Source organism: Lolium rigidum, chromosome 4, assembly GCF_022539505.1.
Source record: "Lolium rigidum isolate FL_2022 chromosome 4, APGP_CSIRO_Lrig_0.1, whole genome shotgun sequence".
Taxonomy (NCBI): Eukaryota; Viridiplantae; Streptophyta; class Magnoliopsida; order Poales; family Poaceae; genus Lolium; species Lolium rigidum.
Window position 1 is genome coordinate 63,413,771 of NC_061511.1, and position 8,397 is coordinate 63,422,167.

Sequence of the window (8,397 nt, forward strand, 5' to 3'; positions counted from 1 at the left end):
ATACAGAGATATCAGGTAAGTTGATAAAAACTAAAATGAAGTGAGATGAGCCTGCTTCCACCTTAGATTTAGCTTGCTTCCCCTTAGCAATAACACCAAGAGGGCTAGGTTTCTGCATATTTAGAATACGTGGGCTTTGCCGTGTGCTACCATCAACACTAGACACAGCAGAGACACGAGGACTTCGCGGGGGTACCGGCTATACCAAGCATCGACCATCCTCTTCTTTCGGACAACACCCCTTTTCCTGTGCGTGGTAACAGGACTGCTAGGAACAACAAGAGACAAATTAATATCGGACGCGAAGCGGACTCGGGATCAACATGAGCCGCCACATCGAGTATCCGCATCGGACGCGGGAGCGACATCCGCATTATCATCATGGGACGCCGCATCAGCATCTGCATCAGACGCAGAAGCAGACTCGGGATCAACATGAGCCGCCACATCAGCATCTGCATCAGACGCAGGAGCAGACTCAGGATCAACATGAGCCGCCACACTATCATCAATAGTCGCATCGCTATCATAAGGTGGAGCCTCGCTATCATCATGAGCCACCTTGCTCCTCCGTTCCGTACGACTTGCTTCGGGAACAACAGAATATACTTCTGCGTCATTAGCCGCCTTGCTCCTCCGTTCCCTACGATGGTAAGCTATGGGACCAACATTAGATGCTCCTGCATCATGAATCGCCTTGCTCTTTCGTTCCCTAGCACGCACAATTTTCTGTGCAACCCTTTCTTCCTCAGCAGCAAGCTGGGCTGGAACATCTTCTATCTGAGTAACTGGCTCAGTGCCGTCAACATCCTGAGTAGGAGTTAACGACAACTCCAAAGAACCTATATCACCTTCACCTTGCTCAGAACCATCATGAGCAGACATTCGATCTCCATCTCCATAAGTCTCTTCTACGAAGCAAGTACATCGGTGATATCCTTGTCGGTAGTTTCAGTTTGCAAACTGCATCCGCATTAAAGAAAAAGAAACAAATTAATTACAACGAGCAATGAAAAAAATATATTTAATTTCCTAAAATGGTAAAATAAAAGGTAAGGAAGTCCAACAATACATATCAGATAAGTGCAATGCAATTAACTGCATTATTTGTAACTAAAAACAAAGGAAGTACAACTGCTACAAATAGAATACACAGTCTTATTTCTCTTAAGAGCATATATTTTAGTTGTCTTATGATTCACATATCAAAAGAGAACAAGCATGACAATACAAAAATCACAAAAAAACAAGACAATGAGCACACAAACAGGGATCATATTAAAAATGATTACCGGATGTAGAAGAGCTTTTCTTAACCTCATCCTCACTCCTAATCCTCACGGTAACATCGGGGAAAACGATAGGAATACCGGCAACGAGACTTAGTTTGCCATCGGCGGCAAACAATTTCGCTTTCTTAATAACCGTAACTTCACCTAAAAAAAGAAATGGGTTCGGACATAGTAAAATGAACAATATAAGATGATAAGTAGAATAGAAACAATCAAAACAAGAAAAATGCAAAACAAAACTAGGAGAGAGCAGTACTAAAAATAAAGAACTACAAATAAGAACATACACATGAATCTGGAAAAGAAGTACATGTACTAACATCAGATAAGTGCATGTACATGTAGAAACAAAAACAGAAATAATTAGGAGAATTTCCATTGTAAAAATAACAAGGGAAGTACAACTGGTACAAAAAAAAGTAAAAATAAACTGCAGTATATGCAACTAAACAAGGGAAGTACAACTGGTACATATAAATAAGTACATGTAACAACAAGCACATGACCGAATATACGAGTAGAAAACAAAACCAAAACCAATTAGAATAATTTCTGTTGTCAGATAACACACATCCATGAGTAAAAAAATAACTGCAGTATATGAAACTAAACAAGGGAAGTACAACTTGTACCAACAAGTAAGTACATATATGAATACCAGATAAGTATATTTATATGGAGAATGACTGCACAAGCAACGCAAGAATTAACATTGTATAAACTAGTTCGAGATCTAAAGGGAAGCACAATTTCGCCACAATTAAGTACCACAAAAACAAAACGAAACATAAAATTACCTTGGGTTTCCGAGGCGATGGGGATTTCGGGGCAGGATCCATGACTAAAAAAATAAAATCGACCTCTCCCAGCCAACGCGGAGATCGAAGCACATGAACACGAACCCCGCAACCAACCACACATCAAAAAGCAAAAATCAAAACGAATTAGTCCGAGGAGAATGCAGCAGACAAACAAGAAGACACGCTGCGCGATACAAAAGGAAAGAACAAACAAGATCTACAAGCAGGAAACCCTAAGCTATGAACAGTAACCCCTAATCCGGAACCCAACCTCACGAGAGCATTCGCGGGAGAAAATTTGAGGGGACGGAGAAGGATAGACGGAATAGAAGTACCGCGCGAGATAGGGAGGGGCGCGGAGAAGTTGATCGTACCGGAAGAAAGCAGCGGCTCCGTCGCCGCAACCGCGCAGCTAGCTTCCTCTCTGCGACGAGAGACGAAGAAAGCGAAGAGAGAGTGGGGAAGGTGGAGTTACGCCGTGCGGACAGTGCGAAACGGCTGCACAACTTGCAGTTATGATGCAAGAGACGCATACGGACGCCACCGGGCCACAATTAAAATGGGCCGAAAAATACCAATTCATAACAAATCGGGCCCAGAAAAGCCCGACTGGGCCGTTACCTGGCATGTCAAACAAATAAGTACAGCCTCAAACAAAAAACAAAGGGCAGCGTAAAGGAAATACAAAGCATAAACGATAAGGAAGTACAGGATACAAGTACAAGTAAGTACAACTTTAATTTACAAGAATACAATTAATAAAATATATATCATAGATGACTCTGCAGCAAATAGAAGTACTGGCTTGAAAAAAAAAAGTACAAAAACTCATAATATTAAATTATAAAAAGAAATACATCAAATAGAAAATCCCATGTAGGATAAAGTGAAGAACCAGCAAGTACCGAATAAAAACTAATAGAAGTACAAGCTCACAACAAAAGAAAAGTACAAACTATGAATCTTGAATTCCAATAACAAAATTACAAAAGGGAAGTACGAGAGTATAGGCATAAGTAGTACAGAAGTAAGGGCTACGAAGTACAACTTATATATCTTGATCTGTAGTAACAAAATATATAATTGATTTTATTCAAGTACTACTTAGTGTATGGGGGGGACCCCCCCCCAACCCCCCCCCCCTCCCCCACCAGGAAGTACAAGAGTAGAGGAACAAAAGAAGTACATAAGTAAGAGCTACAAAAGTACACCCTATAAAATCTTGATCTGCAGTAACAAAGATATATATCGATTTTATGTATGGAGGGGAAACCCCCCCCAACCCCCCCCACCCTCTCACAAGGAAGTACTAGAATAGAGGCACAAGAAGTACATAAGTAAGAGATACGAACTACGAAGTACAAACATATGAATCTTGATCTTCAACAACAATCAAGATGAACAACCCGGAAGTACAGATTATTGATGGACGGAAGTACCGCAAGTATAAAGAAAAGAAGTACAAGCTGTAAATTCTTGAGTTCCATAAGAATAATAAACATTTAGTTGCGTGAAAAATGACAACAAACATGATATACTGTAACGAAAAATAAAAAAGTACATGTTTGTTCACAAAATAAAAAAAATGAAATTTATTAAGGATAAACTCGAATACCGGATTACATTATAAAACTATATAAAACTAAAGGAATATATTTCGGATAATTTCATAAGGAAAACTAATCAAACTACTTTAAGGATAATACATGAATACAATTAAAAAATATATATCATAGATGAATCTGCAGCAATAGAAGTACAGGCTTGGAAAAAAGTACAAAACCATAAAAAAGCAAAGTACAAACTCATAATATTGAATTATAAAAGAAATACATCAAATAGAATATCCCATGTAGGATATAGTAAAGGAGCGGGAAGTACCGAATGAAAAATAAGAGAAGTACGAGCTCACAACAAAAAAAGTACAAACTATGAATCTTGAATTCCAATAACAAAATTACATAGGAAGTACAAGAGTATAGGCTGAAGAAGTGCAGGAGTAATAACTACGAAGTACACCTTATAAATCTTGATATCCAGTAACAAAATATATATTAGATTTTATGTATGGGGGAAACCCCCCACCAGGAAGTACAGGAGTATAGGCAGAAGAAGTGCAGGAGTAAGAACTACGAAGTACACCTTATAAATCTTGATCTGCAGTAACAAAATATATATTATATTTTATGTATTGGGGGGGGGGAACCCCCCAACCCCCCCCCCCCCCCATACCAGGAAGTACAAGGGTATAGGCAGAATAAGTGCAGGAGTAAGAACTACGAAGTACACCTTATAAATCTTGATATCCAGTAACAAATCCAAAAGGAACAACCGGAAGTACAACATCGAATTAGAGGAAGTACTGCGGTATAAAAAAAACAAGTACAACCTCTGAATCTTGAGATCCAGTAAGAATAATAAACATTTACTTGCATGAAAAATGACAAGAAACATGAAGTACTGTAGCAAAAAATAAAAAGAAGTACATGCTTGTTCACACGAATAAAATGAATTTTATTAAGAATAAACTCGGATTACACGATAAAAAAATGACCTATATAAAACTAATGGAACACATATTGGATAAATTTCATAACGAAAACTAATCAAACTACTTTAAGGTATTCACCAATCCCTGCCACGTTTCTTCTCGGAACGTTTGTAAAGAGAAAAAATCCTCTCTCGAAAACATCCAAACGCTTATACACCTCGTAGGTCACATATGCATCCCTCGCAGCATATAAAATATGTTCAGGTGGGAGAGGAGGCGCATTAGCCCACATGCTATGCTCCGTCGTACCAAATCCATCTTTCATCTTCATGTAAAATGGATCTATAATGGTCTGCAAGCAACATCTTTCGGACCTTGAGTCCTCTTCTTGTTGTCCGGGTCTCTCCAAATCATCTGGATGTCCTTGATATTATGGATATAAAATTGAGAACGACCAAGAACATTACGATCTTCAGCAGTGCAGAATCCAGCGAATGTGTACCGGTACCCATATAGGAAATTATACAACTTCTCACTCCTTTCATCAACATGGCAAACGTGGTACACCAAAACTTCAGTGCCCACACAAAGTTGGATGACGACGGCCTTCTTCGGATTAATGTCGGATCCTCTAAGCCTCGTCATACTCAACATCTATCCCCACAATCTTCCTTTCGAAGCATCAAGGGTAGATTCAATTGAAGTAAGCCATGCCTCTACTTCGGATGCCGTGTTGGTGTACAACACATTCATCTCGGTTGTGCCATGGCAAGGGAGTTTGTATTCATGGGAGAAGGGGGTTTTGGCCATTGGGAGACGATAGAAAAAGAAGAAAGATCTGATCAAGTTTATGGCTGCGCTCAATGAGAAAGGAACACTTATATAGGCGTGAACAGAAATAGAGAAAAACGTGCATAGAAGATAAACATTATCTGATAGAAGTATAGCTAGACCGCCCGAGAAGTACGGGCGCGGATACGAAGAAGATCACTATACAAACCACCAGCAAAGTTATCCATCCGCACAGCTAACAAATAAAAACACACAAAAAAGCAATGGATAAGATACAGCTTATATAGAAAAACATGTAAATCGCAACGGAAAACAAAGAAATAACAAACTACATAGAGCGAAGTACAACCTCGCTACACTGAAAAGTTCAGTTTGCAACATAGATGATCGGTCGATTTGACGAACAGGTCGGAAAAAAATCGAAACAAACAAACTATATATGAGTATATCTGGAATTAATAACGATATAACACCTACTATATCTCTATCAAAACAATAATTCACGAAAAAAATGATGAACTCATACCCACCCGCATGTTCCGACGGCAAACGGAACGCAAACCTACCAACGGATTCGATCGCGAATTCCAGATCGACTTTTAGTAATTCAATGAGCATTATAGTATGAATTTGACGGCTAGAAACAAATCAATTTAACAGAAACACAAACAAAAAAGCGAAAACGACTAGAAATCGATGAACTGACAACGGCGGAACTGCTCTCCACGGGCAACTACCGAATCAGCGATTCTAGCAAAATTACAACCAGATTAAACATTTGATTCACTAATATATGCATACTGGTGCGAATGGAACTCGAATTCAATGTTAAAAACGACGATCCAGACGCCAATTTGGATTCGCGGAATAAGTACGCAATGGACATGCCGGCGGATCAATTCAATTCAAAAACTTGTTAAATCTTGTAAAAGTTGTAATGCGTGCGTGCGGATTGGTGTATACTAGCTAGAAAATATAATTACGACACTAGAAAACAACAAACAGATCGATTTCGGGACGAAACATCGATTCCATGAAGAACACATAGAAGTACGAACGCACACTGCAAAAAAGTTCCGAGGCGGTACAAGCTCGTGTCCGAGAGAAGTACGAATCGATGCTCGGAATATTATTCTGCAGCGGTTGCAGAATAGTGCAGTATGTATATATATATATATATATATATATATATATATATATATATATATATATATTCTACACTATATCAACGCACAATAGTGTATCACATATATTGTCATCAAATATTCAAAACTATAATCCGAGAGATGTTCTTTCAATCTCCCCGTTTTTGGTGTTTGATGACAATACCCAGATTTGCAATAATATGACTAGAATGAACCGTCATGTTGGCAAAGGATAGAGGCACTCCCCCTACATGTGTGATATAAGTAATTTGCATTTGAATACAAATGCACCACACATAGGTACGAGGTGCCTCAACACAAATGGTATCCAACATGAACAAAACTAGAGACATAATCACATATAGTTGAGACAAAGAGATAGAGGTCATACCAATATGGTGATATAGAATACCGAATATTTTAAATCACATACCATATCATAAACTTTGGTCTCAACATATAGAATTCCCATAATGAATTCCGAAATCCTTAACAATATATCTCACAACTACACATAGAACATAGTTTTAAACAACCAAACCAAGCCAAATAGTTCAAACAAATGATAAGAAAGAGGAGACAAGCAATAAAGGAATGGTAAACGCATATGCTTGTGCCCCACCCATGCAAATCCCGTAGGATTCCTAAATAGAACACTTCTCCCCCTTTTGCATCGAAACGCCAAAAAGGGAAAAGAGCGATGCTACTCGTCCCATGGAGATCACTCGGAGCCCGTCTCGGACTCATAGTCTTCAGCACTGTCAGCAGCTGGTGGAGATTCATGAGAGATGTTGCTCCTCTGAAGACTCTGCTCGATGTCAGACCACTGAACCTGAGAAGAGTGCCATCAACTGTAGGCGGGGTGAACAGGAGGCTGACGAGGAGGACCTTGCGAACCACTGAGCTTGTGTAGAATAACCGCCTGAGTATGTTGTATATCCGCGCGCTGACGGCTGGCCTCGAAGTTCTCCTTGTGGATCTTGATGTTCACGCGCAAGACATTGCATTGGAACCAGTTGAGTTTCTTCACTTCCCTATGAGCAACAGAGCGACCACGTGCATGGGCACTAGAGAGAGCATCTCCCATAAACGAACCAGCAACTGGGGCAGCTGGGGCAACAGTCTTCCTCTTGATGTAAGTGATGACCCACAAGTATAGGGGATCGCAACAGTCTTCGAGGGAAGTAAAACCCAAATTTATTGATTCGACACAAGGGGAGGTAAAGAATACTTATAAGCCTTAACAACTGAGTTGTCAATTCAGCTGCACCTGGAAAAGCACTAGCAACAGGGGTGATGTGAAAGTAGCAGTGATATGAGAGCAGTAGTAATAGTAACACAGCAGCAGTAATAGTAACACAGGAGCAATGGCACCAGAAAACAGTTGACATGTAGAACAAGTATATGATGATGAAAGATGGACCGGGGTTCCCAGCTATCTACACTAGTGGCAACTCTCCAATAACAAGTGTTGGGTGAACAAATTACAGTCGGGCAATTGATAGGATTGAAATAGCATTAAGACATAATATCAAGATCATTAATCATGTAGGCATGTTTTCCAATAATAGTCGTACGTGCTCGCAATGAGAAACTTGCACAACATCTTTTGTCCTACCAGCCGGTGGCAGCCGGGCCTCAAGGGAAACTACTGGATATTAAGGTACTCCTTTTAATAGAGTACCGGAGCAAAGCATTAACACTCCGTGAAAACATGTGTCCCTCACATCACCGCCATCCCCTCCGGTTGTCCCGATTTCGTCACTTCGGGACCTTTGGTTCCGGACGGTGACATGTGCATACAACTTGTAGATACAATCTAAGCAATAATTATAAAGCTCAAATCTAAGATCATGCCACTCGGGCCCTAGTGACAA